Source organism: Leucopleurus acutus (assembly GCF_964270905.1).
Source record: "Leucopleurus acutus genome assembly, chromosome: 1".
In the NCBI taxonomy this organism is placed as follows: domain Eukaryota; kingdom Metazoa; phylum Chordata; class Mammalia; order Artiodactyla; family Delphinidae; genus Leucopleurus; species Leucopleurus acutus.
The window spans coordinates 158773165-158797830 of NC_139142.1; positions in this window are offsets into that span (position 1 = coordinate 158773165).

The following is a 24666-nucleotide window of genomic DNA, read 5'->3' on the forward strand; positions in this document are numbered from 1 at the left end:
TATAACTAAGAGAACAATTAAAATTATGCACACTGGAAAAACAATCTCTTTCCTTATAGCAAAAACAACAAAATGACACTTTGACACAACTTCAGAAAAAACTAGGTACAACAATATAGACACAATATAGCTTTACCAAGAAACATAGAAGACCTGGAGAAATAATGTAGATGTTACTGGATAGGAGTAGTACCCAGATGTCTGTTTTCCAAAATTAATTTTAGGTTTAATATCATAAAAATCACAATGTTGAAAGGGCAAAAAGAATAAATTTGACTTTATTTGTCCTCATGTCAGATATAAAAATATCTAGCAAAGTTGCCCTAGTTAAATAAAGGGTACTAATACAGGAACAAACAGGCGGAAAAATGAAATTGAATTTATAGTATATAAACAGCCTCTTTCGATGCATACATATGTGGATATTGCTAGACTACACAGGAAACCTGCTACCACAAATGACTGAGAAAAGAGGGAAGATTATTTCATTAACTCTGGAAAAGTATCAAGATATTGTCCTTCCTCACAGCCCAAACTGAAATATGCATGTGATGGACTTAATAGTTAAATGTAAAACAGTGAAACCATACAAGAAGTGGAAGAAAATATAGGTGAAGGTATATCTGATTTGGGGGTGAAAGAGTCTTTCTAAACATAACCCCAAGGAGGGGTACAAACAGTGATTAATGGGCTTGAGGATTTAAGAGGGAAAACTTCTCAATATATCAGTTGACTTCTTAAGATTAAAGGGCAAATGCACATTGAAAAAACATTGAAAAATACAAAAAACCCTCATCAAAATCAACGATACCAAAAATAAATGTAAATGTGAGTAAACTCATGACTAATTCACAAAAGTGGAAATACAAATAGTAAATATAAACACAAAAGCCCAACTCAGTGATTATCAAAGAAATGCAAATTAAAAAGTAACAGTGATATGGCATATTCACTAATAAATTAGCAGAGATTTAAAAATGTTTAATTTTTGTAATGGTGCAATGGCAAATATGTGTCAAACATGGCTAGTGAGACCATAAACTGGTATTTTTTTTCTAGAAAGTAAGTTAGACATATATATCAAGAGTCTTGAAATAGTTTGTAATTTTTGACCTGATACTTCTCCTTTCAAGAATGTAACCACTGCAAGAAGTAAAAAACACAAGGCACTATGTTTTAAAATGTTCATCACAATTTTTATCAATAAAAATGGGAGGAAAGCAACTACTTCAAAAATGAAGAATGATCACATATATTGTGATGGGTTCAAATAATGAAATATAATATCAACATTAAAATTCATACTTTAAAATATTATTTGATAACATTGGACAAGGTCATGCTAAAATGGTATATAAAAAGGCAGGACACAGAAGTGTATGTGTAGGCTAATCCTGAATCATTGTCAAAAAAGAATGACAGAAAACAACCCAATGGTCACATGATTATCAATATATGATTACAAATAATTTTTAAATTCTCCAAGTAATTTTCAGCACTTAAAAGATTCCTAAAATTAACTTTTATACATTAATTATCAGGTAAACACAGCACATATAATTATTAAAAATTGGAAATATTGGAATGAATGAATGCATTTCTCCTGGAAGCTTTATTCTACTAGAAAGGACCTGGGGAGGCCACAGTGAGTTGTATTTCTGACATGACCTTGTTATTAGTATAGACATTAGTATGACCTTGTTATAGTATGGACTTGGATAAGGAGAAGTCCAAGCCCACCCAGTTTTCAAAAGGGATAAACAGGGTGACTGAGGAAATCTTACTGAACTTATAAAGGGATGTAAAATCAGCTATGCAAATTATAAAGCCCAAATTGTGTAAGTTATATTATTGGTTGGCCAAAAAATTTCGTTTGGGTTTTTTAATAACCTTGTATGGAAAACCCGAACGAACTTTTTGGTCAACCAGTAGTTTCCCAAAACAATGACCCAAACAGAAAACATACCTTTCACCAAGCTAGATAAACACTTGGGGTTAGATCAACTTATAATGATGCTTCAACCATGATTTTTTTTTTTTTTTTTTTTTTTTTTGCGGTATGCGGGCCTCTCACTGTTGTGGCCTCTCCCATTGCGGAGCACAGGCTCCGGACGCGCAGGCTCAGCGGCCATGGTTCACGGGACCAGCCGCTCCGCGGCATGTGGGATCTTCCCGGACTGGGGCACGAACCCGTATCCCCTGCATCGGCAGGCAGACTCTCAACCACTGCACCACCAGGGAAACCCCAACCATGATTTTTTATATTCTATCTGCTAATTCATTTGTAAGATCTTATTTATCATCTCAAAACGCAGCATTCATCATTTGTTACATAATTCTCTTTTCTTCCATAGTTCAACATTTTATTGATTGTTGGTGGTGATTTCTGGTTGGTTCTGGTTTATCCCTTAAAAAGAGATCTTATTTGAAACCAAGGTCAAACAAAATGGATGGTATTATTCCTTCTAAAATGTTGAAGTCTGGGGAAATATCAAGCAATGGTGATGATGTGATGGCGGAAATGTCCTCTTCCTGATATAAAATGCAATTTTAACCACATAATTGGGAACTATTAGCCACATTAATTGGGAAAAAAAGAGTTGAGAACCAGAACTTTTCTTGGGAAGACAGGTATTTTCAGTTTCTCCAATGAGCGCAATCTTGGCTTTCTTACAGTAATCACAGTAGAGAAGATATCTAAATCTGTTAGATCATTGACATATTCTTTTGGGCTGAGCTTCCCTCCTTCTTCCCATCCATCTCATTTTCTGATCTATTTTTCTAGGGGAAGCTCCATCTGAATAAACTGAAGATCAGCTTCTCTTTTCTGGCTGATTTCTGTAGTTAAGTTTATATATTTCTCTTTAGAGCGGTCCTAATTCGAATAACTCTCAATGTGTTTTATGCTATACGGACACTCAGCTTCCAGGAAGAGTTTTAGGAGGTGGTTTATAAGACTTAAAAAAATATATATGATTTAAAAGCTACAAAAGAACCATTGACATCTTGAAGAAGTTCTGAATTTTAGGGAGTAGGTCAGCTCGCCTCACTTTGTCAGGTTTGTCAGTTGAGGTGCCAAAGATGCAGAGAGCTCCCCTGACAAACATCTGTGCCGAAGCACAAAGACCTCTGTCTCTTTGCTCACAGAGAAGAGGAAACATTTCATCTCCAACAAATCAAAGCTCAGAACCTTGCCAAGTCTCAAGGCTCAGGAAGCTGGTGACCCTTCGGTTATCTGCACCAATTCCTGTTCTCTGGAAGAGCTGAGCCTCCAAATCCCCAAGGCAGCAAAGGAAGGGCTCTCTGTTGTCCCCGGCACAGCACGCAGTGCCAGGCCCAGAGAGATTCAGAGCTCTGCTGTTCATGTACTTGGTTCCAAGTTGCCTGATAGGAATTGGGCCTCTGGAAAAATATCTTTGTGACTCTGAAACTACAAAGGCACAGGGATGGTGTTTTATCATTCATTTCCATCTTTCTATTGTATTGGATAATGCCCTCCACATAAAAAAAGAAGGCTACAAATTTTTATAAATTAGTTATAGTAGCCCAGGTCTTAAACAATTTGTGTTCCAACCAATGTTTTTTCATGGCTCTCTGATAATGAAGTCCAGAATTTTGTACATTCTAACATTTATAACATCCATGCATGATAATATCCAGGGCCTGGTTAAAATGTTTATGCGTTATATCAAGTAACATTTGTATTTTAATATTTACAAAATAATTTTTGCAGTGTTTGCTAGCAAAACAAACTCTCTCTCTGTTTGATGGGTGTTATATAAATTTTAATCATTGCTAGGTTGTATTATTTGGGTGGGAATACTAAATAGTTTGATCTGTGTATACAGTTTGCATGTATGTGCGTCTGTATGTTTGTCTGTTGGTATGTAATGTAGGTGTGTGTGTTGTGTGTCTGTGTGTATATCACATTTCACTATATTATATACTATATATATTATATAGTATTTTTTTCCTCAAGCAGGACTTACATTTTTATACCTGACATGATGACTAAACTAGATCCTTTATAAAGGATCACACATGCTACATGACCCTGGTCACTGGTACTCTTTCTTTGTCTCCTTTGCTGTTTTGCAAAGGGAACCCAGGGTCTTCAACATTATTCTCTAGTATTACAGTTTGAATGTATCTCAAGGTAGCACAGTGATATTTAGACAGCAACACTAAATCGTTTCAAGTTTGTGAACTGCGTCCTGGTGTTATCAGTGAGGGTGACAGGATGTGCTAAGGAAGCCTGTCAGGGGCATTTCAATGGCACGTCGGAAGGACTGACTGCTCCTCTCCCTGGATCACAGAAAACCGTGTCACCTCTTAACTGTGGTTAAATGTGCTGCACTCCGGGTTACTTTGTATTTCCTGGATTTATAAGGTACAGTACTGGAATACCTGATCTTAGCATATAAACTCCCTAAATTCTCCACGGGGCGGGGGGAGGGAAGCTGGGACGAAGTGAGAGTAGCATCTACATATATACACTACCAAACGTAAAATAGATAGCTAGTGGGAAACAGCAGCATAGCACAGGGAAATCAGCTCGGTGCTTTGCGACGACCTAGAGGGGTGCAATAGGGAGGGTGGGAGGGAGGCTAAAGAGGGAGGGGATATGGAGACATATGTATGCATATGGCTGATTCACTTTGTTGTACAACAGAAACTAACACAGTATTGTGAAGCAATTATACTCCAGTAAAGATCTATGAAAAGAAAAAAAAGAAACTGCAGGGTGTCTTGAATTTGAGTTTTCAAATGGAACTTCATTTGTGGTGCCAGGACACACTCTTCGAGGTCAAAGTTGACAGGACGGGAGAGGCGTGCTCTGTCCAATCGACTTTCCAAGCCCAGCGCAGATTCCACCCTCAGCGGCCAAAGTCAGCACAGTTGGGAATCATAAACAGGAGGTCTGGAACCATCCCCTCAGGCTTAGCAACTGAAATCTGGCAGGAAGTGTCTGACAAGCAATTCAAATAGGTCCCAAAATACATCTGTGGAAGTTAAGAAGGATCCAGCAGAGCCAGTCAAAACCAGCAGGAGGGTTTAGATAGGAAAGGTTGAAAACTGCCCTCCTGGTGCAAAAGTTAACCAACAACATGTGTTAAAAGTGCAAGATGGGCCAAGCACTGTGCCAAGAGGTGTGCAGGAAGGGAGAGGTGGATGTGAGCCTTAGATTGTGACTTCAGAAAGCTTAAATTTAATTGGTTTGTGAGATGAGGGGAAGCTGGGGACCACACACATGGCCTGGGACATCTCTGATTCTTCTGGCACTATTTCCTCATCAATATTAGGAGATTGATAGGCTTAATTTCAGCCAAACCATATCCAATAATAATTTCCAAACCCCAGACCCGTATCATGTTTAGTAATTGTTGGAGGAGGCTAGGGGAATGCTCAAAATAAAAAGGACAAGAGAAAAGATGGTTAAAATCCAAGCTGTTTCAATTAAAGGGTGAAAGAATTAAGAAATAAGCCCAGAGCAACAATAACAACAAAAACAGTGGACTGAAATGACCCTTGATGAGGAAAGAAGAGACAGAGGAACTCAAAAAAAGTGTCATCAAAGGGCTAACATTTTAGAGGAAAGTGGTAGAGAGAGAGAGAGAGACTTCCATTTTTAGGAATTTTGTGAGCTGGTTGTTAAACACAGCCATTATTAAAAAAGAAAATATATAAACTTACAATCAAATTAATTACCTTAAAACAAAGGTAATAGATATTCAAAACTCATCATTTCCTAATAATTTTGCTACCTTTACTACCTCTATGTTCTGAAAACAATTTGTGTCTGTCCTTTCTGTATGAAGGAAATACTATGTAATGTTGAGCTCCTTTGCCTCTCTTCCCAATTCTACTTCTGAAGATTTCAAATCTGTAGTTTAAAATCAGCTACAGTGGGAGTACTTACACCACGAAAATCAACAAAAGCTAAAAACACATAAAGTACATAAAATTATATATACTGGGAGGCCAGGCATATCTTTGCATGAGCTTGATTTATTATTTTGTTGGTTTTCTAGACTTAAGAAAGTGATGGTGGGCAAAGTATTTATAATGCAGATTAAACTTAAAATGTGTCAATTCTTTATCTGTTACTGTGTGAATTGCACAAATAATTAAGAAAATGTTTTTTCCAGTATTTGAAAACTATTATCTGATTCAGGAAAAGAATGAAGCACTTCCCTGGTGGTGCAATGGTTGAGAATCCGCCTGCCAATGTAGGGGACACAGGTTCTATCCCTGGTCCAGGAAGATCCCACATGCCGCTGAGCAACTAAGCCCATGTGCCACAACTACCAAGCCTGCGCTCTAGAGCCTGCAAGCCACAGCTACTGAGCCCGCGTGCTGCAACTACTGAAGCCTGCGTGCCTAGAGCCCATGCTCCTCAACAAGAAAAGCCATCATAATGAGAAGCCCGCACACTGCAACGAAGAGTAGCGCGCGCTCTCCGCAACTAGAGAAAGCCCACATGCAGCAATGAAGACCCAACACGGCCAAAAATTAAATAAATAAATAAATAAGTAGTAACAAAAAAAGAATGAATAAGTGGAATTTCAATACACATCTTGGTTATTTCACTCTCATATTTCCCACTAAAAGAAAAGAAAACATTTACCAACATTCTTGTTGAAACTACATTCATTCATCCCTATTGCAGTTACAGGTTGGTTATGGATATAAGAGTTCAGAAAAAAAATCAAAAGTATCCTGTGAGAATCAATTAGCAATATGAAATTTATGACAGAGTATTTTACATATTTTATATAAGGTGTTTGCTGTATATCATTCATGGAGGTAAAATTCATAATAGATTTATGTGTATACATACATGTCTACATTTTTTTTAGTAATAATTTCTTTTTTTTATATCTTTATTGGAGTATAATTGCTTTACCATGGTGTTTTAGTTTCTGCTTTATAACAAAGTGAATCAGCTATACATATACATACATCCTCTCCCTCTTGAGCCTCCCTCCCACCCTCCCTATCCCACCCCCCTAGGTGGTCACAAAGCACGGAGCTGATCTCCATGTGCTATGCGGCTGCTTCCCACTAGCTATCTATTTTACATTTTGTGGTATATATATGTCATTGCTACTCTCTCACTTCATCCCAGGTTCCCCTTCCCACCCTGTGTCCCCGAGTCTGTTCTCTACTTCTGTATCTTTATTCCTGCCCTGCCACTAGGTTCATCAGTACCGTTTTTTTAGATTCCATATATGTGTATTACATGTCTACATTTTTAAAGAGAGTTGGTTATTAAACATTTACCAGCACATCATTGGATAGAATCCAACAGGTACGGTGCAGCTGGGGAACTTAGTGGTAAGATTGTAGGAATAGAACCTAAAACCATAATTATCTTTGCCTCCAGACTGGGTAGCAGGTAGTCTCCTCAATAAGCCAAATGCAGGGCCATCTGTGTATATGACGGCAATAGTGTATTGAGAACTGGAGGATACTATAGCCAGTGAGAAGTTAGGAGAAATGCCTGGTTTTGTTTTATTTTGTTTCTTTCCCGCTTATCTTTATGGGAGAAGAACTGAATTGTGATTTGACTAATAGACTAAGAAATACGTGTGAGCTGTATTTGTGGCTTATAAACTTCCAAATGTTATATGTGATAGAGATAATAAGAGGGAATCTCTCTGTCTCTGTCTCTCTACCACATGAGTTCACTCACACCTTTTGGGGATGAACTGAACAAACAAAGCACTGTTGCTTATAAGTAAACAATGCAGGGCATATGCTTGAGGTCCTGACCAGGACACACTCGTCAGGATTGGAGTCCAGATTCTGAAGATGAAGGCATTATGTCCCAGACTGGGTCCTGGCAAGTCTTACATGGGGCTCAGCAACCATCAGCTTAGATGCCTCTCCAAGGTGACCCCATACTCCAGAAACCCAAGGCTCTAGAACACAGGACTTCCTTTTCTTGGGGCTTCGTTCACTCAAATCTTCAACCCCACCTTCATGTTTTGAACTTGGGATGAGCAGGCAGCCCAGCTGTCATCCACTGTCAACAACCTGTTTCACAGTGAAAAAAAGAAGTTTGGGAGGAGTTAAATAATGGGGAAATTCTTATCTTCCTTCTCTGATTCAGTCAAGGATCTGGGTCAGATGGTATCCATAGTTAGACTCTCGCACACTCACTAGTCTACAGAAACAGGGACACAAGATTTTCTTATTTAAACTAATTTTAGGTGAGGTGACTCAGATCCAGTGCCAAAACTCATGGTGCAGGTATAGTACACAGCATGTCCAGACAGGAATGAGCCTTATTGGGTTCCTGGCCTATGATGGTGCTGCACACCATGTGTGTCCATTCTAGACCCTTGTTCTTGATAGGTATCTACAACAATGTTTGAAGGGGTCTGGGGAGCCACAGAAAAACAAAAAAAGCCACAGAAAAGCCACAGAAAAGCAGAAGACTATTCAGGAACAGCTCTTGAATAAAAATTCTATCATCTATCTATCTATCTACCTACCTACCTACGGTTTCATCCATAAAGCTAAAGTGACTAAATTATATATATTAGAGAGTCAAACAGGCATGTGTTTGCATAAATTGATTTGCCTGGGAGTTACATGTGCCCATAAGAAGGTTGTATGTGGACAGCTAAGGCTGCATGCAGAACAGAGGAGAAGGTAGGGAGTAGCAGAGGAAAAATGGGAGTACTGTACACCTTCTTTTGTTTGAATACAGTGCCTGGGACATGCATTTATCATTCAACAGGAAAAATTTATCGAGGGTGTACAACAGGCAGTGTTCCAGACACTTCGGAAAGTATCGAAGAGCTGCTTTTCAGGAATCTTACACTCTAGTGACATGACACTGATATATATCGCAAGAGGAGGCAGATGAAACAGGGAGAGAAGGACTTATATTACAGTTAGGAAACATAGAATCTCCACAGCAATCTGTGTGTCCTTTTGTTTTTGGAATTTTAATCTGATTATGGATTTTTTAAAATGGTGTCCTGTAAAATCTGTGACCTTTTCATGGAGGATTTAGATTTCTCTTCTCTTCCATCCCACCTCTTCAGAAATAAATGACTGAAATGGACGATCAATGGCCAGGATATTAATTAGACCACCTCTGTTAAATTCTTTGGCATTCTCACTCTTTTCTCCTTACTCTAGTCTACTCTAAAATAGGCCTTGGGGTATCTTACTTGAAATTGGGTGCTTTTTCACACTGCAAAGGCTAAATTAGCTCTCATCTGCTTTGTCTTGACATATGTATTTCCTTGCACTCAGCTAGCATGTCTGTAGGACCATTAACATACTGAGCATTTAGCCAAATGCATCTTTAGAGGAATGGGTGTGGATTGGGGAAAAGAAAACTAAGAAATTCCTCAGCTAATTTTTTGCTGTTTTAAGCCACTTAGACATGTCACTAGGTAGGGAAAAGTGAGCCCATTAGTTCATTGGAGTGGACATCAGTTGGCTTCCCAACGTTCGTTCCTCCTTTTCCCCATTGTGTAGCAGACAGATGGTCTGAGTAGACTTCATAAATTGTCTAAACCAATCAAGGTAATGCCATCCTCCCCAACCAACTGGCTGGTTCAGGAAATAAAACCTAGGGCAACATTTGACTAGTTACAAGATGGATCAGTCCATTAAATGCTCAGAAACATTGCTGGGAATGTGAGACACCTGTAGTCTCTCCTCTTTCATAGATGATGTGATACATGGATGAAGCCAAAACTTTGATATGGGAAGTGTTGAGAGACATATAGAGAAGGGGAGTTAGAACCCTGATTACAATGTGTCTGAAGCATACCTAATCTCCAGACGTTTTATTTGTTTAAGCTAATGAATTCTCTGTAATATCTGAGCTAGCTTATTTTATTTAAAAAAATTTTATTAGAGTACAGTTGATTTACAATGTTGTGTTAGTTTCAGGTGTACAGCAAAGTGATTCAGTTATACATATATTTGTTCTTTGTCAGATTCTTTTTTCATAGAGGTTATCACAGAATATTGAGTACAGTTCCCTGTGCTATACAGTAGATCCTATCTTATATATGCTGTAGTAGTGTGTATATTCATCCCAAGCTGCTGATTTATCACCCTCTCTCCCACAATGTTTCCCTTTGATAACCATAAGTTTGTTTTCCATATCTATGTCTTATTTCTGTTTTATAAATGAATTCATTTGTATCATTTTTTAAAAAATTAGCTTCCACATATAAGTGATGTCATATGATATTTGTTTTTCTCTGTCTGACTTATTTCACTTAGTATGATAACCTCTAGGTCCATCCTATTTGAGCTCGTTTAAACTAATTTTTTTTTTCTCTTACAACCTGAACCATCTTAACTGACAGTCAGCAAGATGTGACAGTGGGGTTTGGGAAGTACATCAGTAACCAAGCACTGTAAGGAAGAGTAAATATTTGCCTGGCCTCATCCTCTGTGCATATTCCTCTTCCCAGGACCATGCTGATTTCTGGCCATCTCTCAGTCACTTTAGGGGAGAAGACATGAGCAATGTTTTCTACTTCCAACATGCCTCTTCTATTGTGACTTCTTGCTCAAACACTGTACAGTCCCTGTACATATTGTCCAAGTAATCACTCCATTTCCCTTTGGAGTAGGAGGGAAAAAATAGGAGGCAATAGGTGAGGCAGATTAGCCAGATGTATTTTGTGACAATTAACAGAAACATCTGAGCAATTCAAATCCAGCCCTTTCCTGTTAAAGAACACTGGCTATGTATCAGTGTAAAGAACATTGATGATGTATATTAGTTTTATTTTTTTCTGACATGTGTTTTTAATAATAATGATGATGATATGAAAGCCCCCCAAAGTTGATAGCAAACAGAAAAATGATAGTACTGACCAGGATTTTTTTCCCCCTAAAGCTGGAGAGTGCATTCTTGGGACAACCTTGGGTCAATCCCCATCATCAAAATCTTGCTGTTCTGAGCACATCTCTTCTAAGGACATTCCTTTAGTGAATAATTATTCCCTTAAAAAAAAAAACCTCTTCTAAGACTTTACTCTGAATTGTAACCTCATTCATGTAGAAATGTTCTTGATTTTATTTGGGACATTTTCCCCCCACTATTTGCTATATTACCTTATTAAATTGTTCTGTATTCACTTCCATACTTTATTAGTCTTTTCTAAGATAAAGCATTTTGTCAGCTGTCAGGAGGCTTGAAAACATGGTCGTGTTGAGACAGATGGTTTGGTTACTAAGGAAGATGAAACTGAGGTTTTTCAAAAGAACAGAATAAAACAAATCTATTCTTGACACTGTATTAGCAGTGATGATCTTTGACACCTTTTCTCCACACACTTTCTACTATATCTCTCTACCTCTGGGCACGTCCTCAACTCCACACAGCAACCCATCCCTCCAGTTCTGACTCACTCTCTCAGTCTAGGCACCTGTGACTTGGCCTGCCCTCTTCTATAATCTACTAGTACTGGGGGCCAGCCTGGCTCTAATTGGAAGCTACCCTTCAATTCATAATCTGACCTGTACCTCTCACCTATATTCTTCATAAGTCAAACTTTTATGGTATAACAATAACTTAGATCAACTTAAATATATAAAATCTGTGGATTTCTAAAAAAATACACTTAATGCATGTTTATTGTAGAAAATGTCAACAGGGGAAACTCATACCCCAAATCCCACATTCCAAAGATAACTGCACCTAATAATTAATATATGTACTTCCAGATCTTTGTAAATACTTCTCTACTGTGTGTATAGATATACAGACAAAAATATGGAGAGATATGTTCTAAAACACTCTAATATTGCTATATATTGCAACATAATATATGTGATTATACTATGCATGTAGTTTTATAAGCTACTTTTTCATTTGCCACAAATGAATTGGATTGCCTTTTTGGTAAATATGCATGTACTTCATCTTTGTTAATGATTACAGAGCCGCCAGTTACATTAATATACCATAATTTACTTATGGACATTTTATATAATCCTGTTTTTTCTTATTATGAACTTTGCTGACCTGAATATGTTAGTATTGTCTGGGATATATTCTTAGAAGTACATCTGCAGTGTAAAAGGATATAGACTATTTTTAGAGTTTTTGATTCATATCCATGTTTTGCTACAGAAATGTTGTACAAATGTACGCTTCAGCTAAAGCTTTGACTGTAATTGTGCGTTATCACCAGGATAAATGTTTGGAGACATCATGAAGACTTTTTAAATTAGTTGTTACTAGTCAATTACTATTCGAACAGATTAATAGTGGTCATTATCATTATTCTTACCATTGCCTTGGACAGAAAATAGAATTGTTGATGTTGTCAAGGATCTGAAATCCTTAATGAAATGAAATAAATTAGTACCAAATGAACAGGGGATTAAAATAAATCTGACAGAGGATTCATAATATATTTGTAGAGCAAAAAACATGTTAGCAAAAATAGAAAATAACATTTATTTCATATAACTTTTATATCAGAGATACAGCATTTTATTTTCAACACATTCACTTCCCAAACTTGCTACTTCTGTTATGAGTACCATCAAATCTCCTGTTTTCCAGGATCAAAATCTGAGCTGTCTTTAGTGCATCAAAATCACTCTCAACTCTGTTTAATATCCCTGCTTTTCTATTCCACAAAATGAAATATGATTTTCTGAAGAATAGACACTTGCAGTCTCCTTGCTACTCTGTTTTTCCCATTTCTCGTTCACTTGCTATTTTATGACTAATTAATTTTCCTAAGTTGTGACTCTGACTCAGCTACTCCCCATATCAATGCTATAAATGACTCCTGATTGCTCACGGGATTAAACCCAATTATCATAACCCGGCATTGCATGCCTATGTACAAAGAATATCCAATTCAGCTCTCCAGTGATGGTACCATATTCTCTCCTACCTCTCCTCCTCATTCTCCAGTCTAGCTAACTTAGATCATTATTGTGTCATACTGCACAAAATGTGGTCTACATTTTTTCTATTCTAAAGATTTGCTCATATTATTCATTGTCCTGGATGCTTCCCTTTCCCATCTCCTAGTCCTGTATCTTCACTATGTACTATAACTTCGGTCTTTAGTGTTTCAGCTCAAAAGAGACATGAGACCTTCTGCTGGTGAATTTCCAGCCCACTTTTATTTAGTGCTGTGGGCATTAACAGTAATTTGTTTTCTTATCTTATCCCTGTGGTTAGGCCTGCTCTGTTGTTTGTGAGCAGGGACTATGACCAACTCTTCTTGGATCTCCTGTAGTTACCCAATGCCTCAAGTGGAGTGTTTGCTCTAAAATAGCTGTTGGGCACCATGAAGACAGAAAAGGTTAGGTGGAGAATTTAGTGGGCTAGTACATATTAAAACATGTTTTGATATTACAAAAAGATGTAACAATGATGTTGCTTCACAGTTTGTGAAACTAAAGTCACATTAGCTACTCCAAGTTACATGACATATTTTATACTTAGATATCCCATAATCTAGCAAGTGATAATGGATCTCCCATATGATAGATTAGCTCTGTAATGGAAACTTTTTATTCTAAGTGTCTGTGTTTCAAAGGCTAGTACTGTGAAAGGACTTTACTCAATTAGCCTCTACAGTGATTGACAAAGCTGTTCAAAAATTGCCTTCTCCTCCAAGTAGCTAGTATGACTGATCTTACCTGAGCTTTCAGTTTTTTCCAAAAGTGAGACAAAAATAACTTCCTTTTAAATTTCATTAATTTTATTTCTCAAAATCTCACTTTTTGGAATGCTGCAAAACCTTGCCTTTTATAGCTGGCATGTTCCGAATTGGATAGGTCTCAGAGGAAAGGTAACTTCCATTACTGATCATGCTTCTCCCTGAGCTCCCAGCACCCCCCACCAAAAAAAAAAAAAAAAAAAGAAAGAAAGAAAGAAGGTGATGAGGCAGCTAAAACCTGTACTATTTTTTTGTTTACTTCCATATTTTTACTCTAATTTTAAAGAAGCTTAAAAACTAGTTTCTACTGGTAATTTCAGCCCCTATCAATCAGTGAAGTTGGATTGATCCATTTTTTTTTAAGGCAGTGAATTTAATAAGAATGCTTAGTCTTGGATTATTTGCCTTTGGGTCTGTTATATAATTTTAATAATGATACTAAGGCACGACACTCAGCTGCTCAAAAATCTCCACTGGTTTCCACTGTCCCTAACATATAGCTCATACCTGACCTGCCTAGTTCCCTTTTATAGTCAAGCCCCAGTATATCTTTCCATCCTTACTTCTAGGTAAAAGAATCCAGGTATGCAAAGCTAGGCTAAAGATTTTGTTTAATCTAATAAGCAGTGGGAATCATTTCCAGCATTTGATATGGGGAGTAAATGAGTCAAAATCATGACTTGGGAAGATTAATTAAGCATCAGGTAGCAAATACAAGCCCTCCTTTAGACAGAGATGAGCACAGTAACACCTTCTTTTCTTGATTCCTTTGTTTCACTTTTCTGGAATGCTGATTCCAAAGCTTTAAATCCTACTCATCCTTCAAGGTCCATATTAAGTGCATGAAGCATTTCCAGGACACATTATTCCCTTCCAGACATTCTTTAGCACAGATTATCTGAGCTATCCATGAGGCATTCAATTTGTTATTGCTTTGCTATATATGATTGTCATGCATTATCATTTAATGGGGTTTTAATGCATGTTATTTGTTTTTTCAACTAGAGTATACGTTTCTTGAGATCTGAAATTATATTGTATGCGTCACTGGAGCCAACTAACAACTTTATATAACAATGTATTTACTATAGATACGTTTCCAATATTTGGCAAATATTGATCATGTACGATAAAGTTAAGTTTGGGAAAGATGGTGCTCAGTTGCCTCTGGCTCCCTCTAGTGATATCCAAAAGATAACTAGGGGCTGCATGCTCTTGTTTTATCCCATCTATTGTAATTTTACACCTTTCAGATGTGTCTTAGAGAACAAATGCAGCCACCAGCAAGAAATAAAATCATAATTATTATAGCCCTAATGTATCATCTCTTATTGTATGACAAGAGCTGTTAAAGACATTAGACAAATTATCTCATCTAACCTGCACAAAAACTGTGTGAAATAGTTACTAATGTTCTCCAGTTTACAGGTGAGGAGACAGGCTCAGTCATGTCCAGTGACTTGCCTAAGGTCACACAGTGGGATTTTCCTTCATTTTATTTTATTTTTTTCCAGCTCTACTGAGATATAATTGAAAAATAGTGTTGTGTAAGTTTAAGGTATACAATGTGATGATTTGATATATGTTTGTATTGTGAAATGATTATCACAGTAATGCTGGTTAATATATCCAGAACCTCACATAGTCAGAATGTGTGTGTGTATTGAGAATTTTTAAGATCTACTCTCTTAGCAACTTTCAAATATACAATATAATATGGTTAACTGTAGTCATCATGCTGTACATTACATCCCTGGCATTAATTCATCTTATAACTGGAAATTTGTACCTTTTGACCACCTCCACCTGTTTCCTCCACCCCCACCCATGATCCTAGCAACCACCAATCTACTCTCTATTTCTATGTTTTTTTTAAGATTCCACATATAAGTGAGATCATATTGTATTTTTCCTTCTCTGACTTTTAGCATAATGCTGTCAATTTTCATTCATGTTGTTGAAAATGGCAGGATTTCCTTATTTTTTTATGGTCTACATGCACCACATTTTCTTTATATGTTTATCTGTTGATGGACACTTAGGTTGTTTCCATGTCTTGGCTACTGTATCATTTTAGATGAGGTAGTTTGGAGTATTGGGGCCCTTGAATAATTAGACTATTTGTCTGATGTGCGTTATTCCTAAATCTTATTGTATATCTTAATCAAGAATATATGGTTCTGACAAATACACGTACATAGCAGGTAGTACTTAGTTTAGTTTGAAAGAAGTAAACAACTGCAAATGGCAATGGGAGAAAGGGAAGAAAAAGCATTATTCAAATGGCCAATGAATTCTCAAATCTCCAAAGAGAGAACTATATTTTTAAAAAATTTTATTGAAATATAGTTTACTTACAATGTTGTGTTATTTGTAGGTATACATCACAGTGATTCAGTTTTACATATATCTATAAATCTATTCTTTTTTAGATTCTCTTCCATTATAGGTTATTACAAGATATTGTATATAGTTCCCTGTGCCACACAATAGGTCCTTGTTGGTTATCTGTTTTATATATATTAGTGTGTATATTTTCATCCCAAACTCCTTAATTTATCTCTCCCCCCCACCTCTTTCCACTTTAGTAACCATAAGTTTGTTATCTATGTCTGTGAATCTATTTCTGTTTTGTAAATAAATTCATTTGTATCATCTTTTTATGCCACATATAAGCGATATCATATGGTATTAGTCTTTCTCTGTCTCACTTACTTCATTTAGTATGATAATCTCCATGTCCATCTATGTTGCTGTAAATGGCATTATTTCATTGTTTTTATGGCTGAGTAATATTCCATTGTGTATACCACATCTTCTTTATCAAGTCATCTGTTGATGGACATTTAGGGTGCTTCCATGCCTTGGCTATTGCAAATAGTGCTGCTGTGAATACTGGGGTGCATGCATCTTTTCAAATTAGAGTTTTCTCTGGTTATATGTACAGGATAGAGAACTATTTTAGAATAGGCATTATTTGGTTTCACTTTGCATGTATATAGGCTTAATTTAAAAACTCATTGTTTATATCATTTAAAAATTGTCACCTTTTAAATGTACATTGTTTTCAATTAATGACCTATCATTACATGAATTTTGTTATAATGGATAATGTTTTGATTTAGAAATAATAACAAGGTTGAAATGTATGATTTTTATTAATTAAATGATTTGCATAGTAACAATGAACTTACCTTCCCCTCTATTAGTATCACCATTTAAATTGAATTAAGATTGAAACAGTATCATTTAAAGTGGGAAAAGATTATATAATGCTAATATTAGTGTTGGTCTCATATCCTAGGGAGAGGGCATCATAGCAATACACAATGAATAAAATACATAAAAAATATCTTCCCATTCCACTTTACTTTCTTGCAAGGAAGTAAATGATGCAGGTGCCCTTATATGAATAATGGTAGACTTTCAATATAAATATATTTTGGAATTGCACATTGCCCCTAGCTAGACTGCACCAATATTTTAAGAAAAGTAAAACAAAACTTAAAAGTCTCTCTTTCGCTTTCTCTTTTTTTTAATCCCCCCGAGCATACGTTATTATTAACAAGAGGCATCTGGTTCTCATTAACATTAAGAGAAGAGATCTATCTTAGGAATTATGATTTAAGTTGAATTGTAGGCCAAGAGAATTAGCCATCCCTTCTGCCTCATATGCATTTGTAGCCATGCTAATCACCAGTGGGGAACAGAGCTCTCCCTTTTTTTTCTTTTGCAAAATGAATTAAATAATGTAAAAGTCACTAAACTACTAAACTGTAGGGCAAGTAAGACATATGTGTATTTGAGATTCAGAGTATGAGAGAGAGAGAGAGAGAGAGAGAGAGAGAGAGAGAGAGAGTATAAGAAAGAGAGAGAGAGAGACAGAGACAGACATAGAGAGAGAAGCAAGTCTTGGAAGTCAGCTGTCCTTTTGCCATTCATAGCCGGCATTCCAAGAAGGAGATCAGGTCTTACAACTTCTCCATGGTCTTGTGAAAACGACCTTTGGGGATTATCCAGGTGCTTGGAAATGCAGTAAAATAATGATTTCTCATTAAAAAAAAAAAGAAAGTGGAATTTGAAGTGATGAATGAGAGGTGTCCAGGGGGAACATGGACTGTAAGAGCCAAGAGATACAAAGTGATCCAGAAGCAGAGCTGTGTAGTGCGCAGAGTCCTGAAACCTCAACAGACGGAAATAGATTTGCAGCCTCTCTCTGCCAGTCACTTGCTGTGTGACCTGGAAAAATTACATAACCTTTCTGAGCCTCCTCTTCCTCACCTGTAAATTAATATTTATTTCACAGGGCTGTGGTGAGGATTAAACTAACTCAAACCCTCTCTTTGAAATGCCTTTAAGAGTACTCAGCCCCACAGTAGAGGTGTATGCTCTCAACACATGTTTGTTTCCTTTTTGGCTTCTTTCATCTTACTTTGGGAAGGCCTCCAGGCTGCCACCTGCTTGAAATATCTGCACAGAGTCACGTTATTCTCACATAATGGCACATCCTGATTACCTCCGATGAAGTCAGATAAACAGATCAGAAGCTTCAGTTTCACCTAGACTAATAAAATAGTGGCTTGTTCATCTACAATTTGGCCCCTGAGCCAGACAGGTGCCAAATACATTGACCTTGACTTTCCTTAAGGAGATACTCAGTTCCCTCTGTTGCTAAAGATGGAAAATAAAGGTTGAGTGATAGTTCTTATTTTCTTCTGGCCCAGAATTAGAAAGTATTTGTGTGTGTGTGTAGGTTTTCAGATGCTTTCCTTTTCTCCCTTCCTTTCCTACCTCCCCACCCCTTTTCCCACACACACAAAAAAAGAGAAAAAATAAATAAAAATTTGATGCTAGAAAAGTTTGACTGAGTTTCACATTTTAGTAAAGTAAGCACATGACCTAACTGGGGAAAAAACATTTTGAGAAAATAGGTCTCTCTACCTTGCTTATGAAGCTGAAGTCTTAAAGTGGTCTGTCATGGCCGAAGTTTGAAACAAAGCACTGAATGTCCTTTAACAATACTAAGGTAGAGGTTGAGAGGAGGAGAAAGCTGGTCCACAGAAGGCCCATTAGATATTCCCACAGGAAAAATATTGTTATGGTTCTATAACTCTATGCTGTTGAAACCAGTGGTTCGCAAAATGCAGAGTGATGAAATAAGGCTTATTTCACACTCTTGCTTCATTAGATTTCAGGTTTGGGAGTGAAGGGTCATAATATGTGGCCAAATGGGCTAGAAAAGCAGTTGAAAGAGTAAAAGAGGCATCAAGGAGAGGTCAGAGGTTTCACAGTGAGAAAATTCCCATACAAGCAAATGGAAATAAAAGTTTTGCCATGACAGGGTGGAACAGGGGCAAAATGAACCTCGACATTTCCACATTACACAGGAGTTGTTAAATCCTGTGCTCTGCAGATCGTGTTTGTGAGACATTCCCTTGGATGAAGGCCACTGATAAGTATTATCTTTATTTTATTTTATTTTTTAACATGAACTATCATTTATTAAAATCAAATGCATATTAGTTTGCTTAAATCTCTGACATTTTTTATACTAAAAGAAACAAAACTGTTTAACTTCATTTAACTCAGCTTCAAAATTTTCTTTTGACCTAACTGTAAGTCTCTGATGAAATTAGTGTTCTACCCAAAAATTTTTTAAGAAACGCTGTTCCAATGACCAACAGGAGACGCCTAATCTTTTTCCTGTTGGGCTGTTTCCGCTGGCAATGGAGGAACCAATTCATGATTGAAAGTTCATGTCAAATAGGAGACAGTATCCATTCATGAAAAAGATCAGGGTTCTCGGGGCACACTGATACATTTTGTTGTGGGCTCTCATAAACAGGCTTCAAACCCCACCACTCCCTCTTTCTGGGTAGAAATATTTCTTTTTGTGTGAGAAATATTTCTCACACAATATTTCAACTCTCTCAGCACTGGCTTCTTTGTCAGTGTAAAAATAATAAAGCCTACTTAAACAGGATGGTTGTAACAATTAGATAAAATGATAATGATTCATATGAAATGCTCTGTAAAGCCCAATGAGCTATACATGGCATTATTTTAATCTTGATATTCTTTTAAGTAATCTCATGACTTCTTCATGTGTCTTTCCTTTTGGTGCTGTAAAACAAATTGCAAAAGGGAAACATGAATGTTCTGAGGTCTCAAGATTACATTAGTTGTGTGACTAGTTAAGAGAGGAAGTGAGGTCAGCCCCAGGCCTCTCTGGACTCTTACTGTTGGGTCAGGATGGTAAGACACTTCCTTAACCAGATACATAGTATTTACCTGAAACTAAGTCTTATCATCAGGCCTAACACTGAAACACTAGACTCTAGGAATTCTCACTAACACTTAAACAAGATTCTCATTATTACCATTATTTATTAGTTTTGTTCAGAAAATCCTAAACAACATGTAGTTTGAATCATATGAAATTGTTTTTGTGGGTCAAAAATGGGCAGATATCAGTGATTTCCTATGGTTCCACCTAAAACATATCTGAATATCCTCTAAAGGACAAATTTAAGGGGCCTCAAGCTATACAAAAATGTATAGTTTGAGTAAGAGGATAATTAGGAAAAAATACAATCTAACTGTCATATTGGAAACTTACAGATATTTTTTTCTTCATGAAATTTTAATGACATGTTTGAGACTGTATAGGGAACTGGACCTTTATGGAGAAATTGCATGACTTCCTCACAAAAAGGCAGACCTAACCTGAAGCTCTGCTCACATATAACATTGATTAGGACATGGTATTTTTCCATCACTCCCTGCCCCGTTGTCTAAAATTGATCCTGCTCAATTATAGTTGCTTGTTATAAATATTTGTTAATGAAGTTGTTAAGTGAATGGGCAATTGTAATGCCAGTGTCTATATTGTAGGTATTTGCATCCAGGAAGTTCAAAGCTCCTCACATGTTTGATAATACCCATCCCAATCCTTGTGATTAAAAATGGGAAGTCCCACTTTACCTACTACTGGCTGTGTAATTTGGAGAAAATGGTTTATCCTTTCCATGTATGACTCCCATGTTTCAAATGGAAATAAAGACGTAAAATTGAACTCATTTGCACCTTGTACATAGTGGAAATGAAAATCTAATCCCCATCTGCAATATTACACTCTCAAATACTCCTTTAACCAAAGCAACCAAATTGCAACTCCATTTTAGTCCCTTATATAAGGTCCTTTAAACTCTGAGAACAAAAGACAATATCTTGCAGTGCTTTTATTACTCACTCACAGTAGAGGGTGTGGGAACATTAAGAAATTCTGGTTTTCTGGGAGGCCATGGGCAGTAATATGACTAATGTGATAAGAGCTGCAATTTGTCAGACATTTGCTGTCTGCCAGGTACTGAGGCATGATGCAACACTTTTGTGTTGAGAGAATTACTTTAAATTCATGGAGCAGTCAGAGAAAAGAGGCAGAATAGGCAGGGGCTGGATCAAGAAAGGTCTTGGATGGATTGGGCTTTAATTGTCAGAGCAGTCGGCAAGACCTCAAGAGAACCCTGCAAGGATTAAGTTGGGGAGTCACGTGGAAAGGTTTGCATTTAAGCGAAATCTCTCTGACTGCAGGGCAGAACAACCTATAAGAGGGCAGAGACTGGAATTTCCCATGTAGGAGGCTGTTTCTCTAATCTAGATGGGAAGAAAGAGGGAAAGGGCTAATATGGGAAGGAAGTAGAGGAGGAGATGTCAGAGCAAACCACTCCAAGATGAACCACTCCTTCTGTTGGAGGCAGAAGGAGGCTGCACAGAGAACGCTGTAGAACATGTGAAAAGCATGTTTTCCAAAGATGGCCAGAACCATATCTTCTATCCCACATGCTCTTATGTAACTTGACCTCCCTCCCACCCACCCTACTAACCCAGACATCCAGAAACAAAGTCAAATTTCCCTCCTCTTGACTCTGGGCTGACTTGCTTGTGAAACTAGAATGCAGCAGAATGGCCTTCAAGGCTAGGCCAACTTCTGCCATGGTCTCATGGACTCTCTCAGAGCCCTGACGCCATGCTCTAGGAAGCCCAAGGCACACAGAAGGGCCATGTGATGGTGCTCCAGTTGAAAATCCCAGTTGAGCATGACCTTCAAGTTCATGAAGTTCGTGAACCAGCCCAGGTTCTCAGCGTGTAAGTAGGGAAGTCTCCAGATGATTCCAGCTCCCAGCCGTTTCTGGGAACCCGGCCATTCTCTCATTCTCTTATAGCTGAGGCCCCAGACACTGTGGAGTTGATCAGATCATCCCCACTGTGCCCTTTTTAAATTTGAGTTCTCCTGAATCATTTGCAAGTGGGTATTAATACTTTCTCTTCCCCAAGAGCCACTGTAGAGAAATCAGAAACAAGTGGAAGATGGACCTAATTAGAAAGGAAGTTGCTGATCCAGAGTTTATTTTTCTGTGAGAAAAAGGAACGTGGACATGGAAACATTCATTTCAAAGTTGATGGAGTGCTACCTAAAGAATTGTCAGAGAAGAGGGGTCTATCATACAAAGGAGGAGAATAGACCTCCTTACATCATCCTACATAGAAGAACCCAACCCAGGAGGTATGAATAAATAATCAGGAATCTGGGCCAGGAGGCAAGAATCCCAGAGAGCAAATAGAATCTACATTTTTTAAATAGAGGGAGGATAAATAAAAAGTTTCTGGCATGGAATTGCAATGTATTTATTATACAGTCAATTCATGAGATCACCTTGAATGATTGGTTTGGTGGGGAAGGATGGGATGGGAAAGTATGGCTGGAAACAACTAAGTTTCAATCACCCAGAGACTTCTAGATTTTTCCCAAATAAAATTAGGTGATTCTCAGGCTTACATTCAGGAAGCATCTGAATGTAATATAAAATTAGGTCTTGGGACAAAAATATTTCCAGTGAGAGATGGCATTATTTCTGATGAGATGTAAGGTAAAGACAAAGAAAGAAACTTTTGTTAAGGACAGTGTCTTTAGAGTTTTGGGTAACTTTCCTGAACCTTTAGTTATCTTTCTTGCCCTTTCTCTATGTTTTCCATTGTTATGTCCCTGATATTCCTGAGGATTCAGCTCAGACTTTGCTCATTTATTTATTCTCTGGGCATTTTGTCAAACACAATTATAGACCAGACATCTTGCATGGAGATACCTATACAAAGTCAAGTAGCATAGTCCCTGTCTTCAAGGCACTCCTCTTCTAGTGGGAGAGACACATACATAAATAGACCATTGCAGGACAGAGAATAAGTCTACAATAATGATCCATGTGTCACAGTCCTACGGAGACAGGGAAGAGAGGTTCTGAGCCTAGACGATGTGTCTCATAAAAGAGCTTCCACAGGAGGTTCTGCTTGGAATGTTCCCTGAAGAATGAAGAGGAGGGAGCAGACAAAGCAGTGATGAGAAAGTGGGAAGGTGGGTGAGAAGGGATTATTAACATGTGCGGATGCCTGAGAGGTGGGAGAGATGAGAGAACAAGAGTGTTCCTGGAATTACTAGTTCTCCTCTTAGGAACACACCTCTGTCCTTCATTTTCACTTTATATGATCCCTCCCACAGATCCTCTCACACTATCAGGTGCTGCTCTGTTCTTATTATTTGATCAGTCTGTTTCCCTGGCTGATCTATGAGCCCCTTGAAGAGAGGGTTGTAGCATTTATCTGAGCATCACTAGTACCCAGTTCAGTGCGTATTCAATACACACCTACTGATCTAGCTCTACCTGCATTTACTGTCAGTGTAAAGGCCCTGTATAAGCAGTATCAGCCAACGCAGCTATTCAATAAAACAAGCCTCTCAACTTGATTTCCAGCCAAAGGTATCACTGGAATAAAATGTTGATTACCACTGAGCTTATATCACCAACTCATCTCTGAACCTGGTTTCCCTTAGGGGTTCAGCCACACAACAGGGAGGGAGTTTTGAATCACTCAGACCTGTATTAAACTCTGCTCTGGCCCTGCCCATTGAATGGTCTTGCACACATTCCACTTCTCTGAATATTGTGGTTCATATCTGTAAAATAGAGATGACAATACACTCAAAGGTTTGATGTGAGGATTAAGTGAATTAAAGATCGGAAGCTCTTTGTAGTGTTTAGCATGTAGGAGGCACTCAATACAGGCTGGTTGCATTTCCTGTGCTTTCTCCTCCCCTCCTTCCAGCTTCTATCCTGTATGGACTGGCCTGAAGGTCATAACTGAAGAAAGATATGAATTATTAATGCAGCTCCCTTTCATCAATTATTTAACCCCAGCTGCTAGGTCTTCCTATATACCACGTCTCATCCTTTTAGAGCACAGCCGGAGAGGCCCCACCCCTGGTTCCCAGGTGAAAGGACTGAGATCATTTGCCCCCCACCACACAGTGGGGAAGGGGCCGATCTAGAATGGAACCCAGGAAGTGGGTTTTCAAGGGTCTGAGAGCTGATTGCTAAGTTTTCCAAAATTTTGTGAGCTAGCCGTTAAGCAGAGCTATTGTGCAAATTAAAGTATAATAACTTTAGAATTATTAAAAACAAAAGTGAAAATACTTAAAATTAATCACTTCCTAATTATTTCCTACATTTTACTATTATCTATGTTGGGAGTCAGCAAACTACAGCCCACTGGTGAAGTCTGCTCCATCAACTATTTTTTGTTAATAAGGTTTTATTGGAACAGAACCAGGCCCATTTGTTTTATCTGTAGCTGGTTTCCACTAAAATGGTGAAGTCGAATGGTTGTGACAGAGATTATATGACCTGCAATGACTAAAGTATTTACAGTCTGGTCCTGACCAATGCCTGACTGAGATTTTGAGGTCATTTGCATCCATTTTATTTGTAGGTTGGAAACACTACATAATGGTGTGCTACTGCACATCACTTCCCAATTCTGCATTCAGTGATATCACATCAGTAGCTTGAAAGTGGCCATGGTGTGGGTATTTACACCATGAAAATTGGCAAACATCACAAATCAGAATTTCTTTTTGTTTATTGTTTGTTTC